The sequence below is a fragment of the Schistocerca cancellata genome, unplaced genomic scaffold (genome assembly GCF_023864275.1).
Source record: "Schistocerca cancellata isolate TAMUIC-IGC-003103 unplaced genomic scaffold, iqSchCanc2.1 HiC_scaffold_1073, whole genome shotgun sequence".
Lineage (NCBI taxonomy): Eukaryota > Metazoa > Arthropoda > Insecta > Orthoptera > Acrididae > Schistocerca > Schistocerca cancellata.
Window position 1 is genome coordinate 52,501 of NW_026047072.1, and position 1,977 is coordinate 54,477.

Here is a 1,977-nt window from a genome sequence, read left to right on the forward strand (position 1 = left end):
TAAGAACGGCCATGCACCACCACCCACCGAATCAAGAAAGAGCTATCAATCTGTCAATCCTTCCGGTGTCCGGGCCTGGTGAGGTTTCCCGTGTTGAGTCAAATTAAGCCGCAGGCTCCACTCCTGGTGGTGCCCTTCCGTCAATTCCTTTAAGTTTCAGCTTTGCAACCATACTTCCCCCGGAACCCAAAAGCTTTGGTTTCCCGGAGGCTGCCCGCCGAGTCATCGGAGGAACTGCGGCGGATCGCTGGCTGGCATCGTTTATGGTTAGAACTAGGGCGGTATCTGATCGCCTTCGAACCTCTAACTTTCGTTCTTGATTAATGAAAACATACTTGGCAAATGCTTTCGCTTCTGTTCGTCTTGCGACGATCCAAGAATTTCACCTCTAACGTCGCAATACGAATGCCCCCGCCTGTCCCTATTAATCATTACCTCGGGTTCCGAAAACCAACAAAATAGAACCGAGGTCCTATTCCATTATTCCATGCACACAGTATTCAGGCGGGCTTGCCTGCTTTAAGCACTCTAATTTGTTCAAAGTAAACGTGCCGGCCCACCCAGACACTCAATAAAGAGCACCTTGGTAGGATTTCAACGGGGTCCGCCTCGGGACGCACGAACACGCACGAGGCGGTCGCACGCCTTCGGCTCGCCCCACCGGCAGGACGTCCCACGATACATGCCAGTTAAACACCGACGGGCGGTGAACCAACAGCGTGGGACACAAATCCAACTACGAGCTTTTTAACCGCAACAACTTTAATATACGCTATTGGAGCTGGAATTACCGCGGCTGCTGGCACCAGACTTGCCCTCCAATAGATACTCGTTAAAGGATTTAAAGTGTACTCATTCCGATTACGGGGCCTCGGATGAGTCCCGTATCGTTATTTTTCGTCACTACCTCCCCGTGCCGGGAGTGGGTAATTTGCGCGCCTGCTGCCTTCCTTGGATGTGGTAGCCGTTTCTCAGGCTCCCTCTCCGGAATCGAACCCTGATTCCCCGTTACCCGTTACAACCATGGTAGGCGCAGAACCTACCATCGACAGTTGATAAGGCAGACATTTGAAAGATGCGTCGCCGGTACGAGGACCGTGCGATCAGCCCAAAGTTATTCAGAGTCACCAAGGCAAACGGACCGGACGAGCCGACCGATTGGTTTTGATCTAATAAAAGCGTCCCTTCCATCTCTGGTCGGGACTCTGTTTGCATGTATTAGCTCTAGAATTACCACAGTTATCCAAGTAACGTGGGTACGATCTAAGGAACCATAACTGATTTAATGAGCCATTCGCGGTTTCACCTTAATGCGGCTTGTACTGAGACATGCATGGCTTAATCTTTGAGACAAGCATATGACTACTGGCAGGATCAACCAGGGAGCTGCGTCAACTAGAGCTGAGCAGCCGGCCGCCCGGGAGTGTGTCCCAGGGGCCCGCGCGAACACGCAAGCGTCCGCTCAATTATTCTGCAAACAGGAGGAGGCTGAGCTCCCCTGCACAATACACCTCGAAACCCTCTCAGGTCCCGGCGGCGCGCAGCGCCGTCCTAAGTACTTGGTCGGGTTCGAGAGAGGCGCAATCGCCCGGAGTTAGGCGAGTAGACGCTTTAGGTGCGACCACCCGTGCTCCCAACTGAGCTTGCCGCTGCCGACAGAGGCCCGGGAGCGTGCTGTCGTGGCATTGCCGGCGGGAGACAACACGCGCCACCTACGGTGACCGGCAGCTCCAACGCCAGCGCCACAGAAGGGCAAAGGCCCCACGTGGGTGCCGAAGCGAACTCTCCCAGCACAGCGCACGTGCCAACACGTCTGCACAACTGCGATACAAACCACCAGCGAGAACCGCTGGGGCGACCGAGCAGCAGACGGCGTCGCGGCGCCGAGTGCCGGGCGGCGGCGCATCCTCAACGCACACAGTCCTCAGTCGGACCAGCACACTGCAGATGTCCACCGCGCTTCGCACCGGGCCCGCG

The 1,977-nt window shown here is 55.8% G+C and overlaps 1 non-coding gene across 1 annotated transcript in view; it reads right to left on the reverse strand.

Moving 5' to 3' along the window:
• The window catches only part of LOC126151595 (small subunit ribosomal RNA), a 1,909-nt gene extending 524 nt beyond the window's left edge, over positions 1-1,385 (reverse strand). The window contains exon 1 of the ribosomal RNA XR_007532047.1: positions 1-1,385. This exon is cut by the window's left edge and continues 524 nt beyond it. This is a non-coding gene — a ribosomal RNA (small subunit ribosomal RNA).
• Positions 1,386-1,977: the final 592 nt, after the last annotated feature.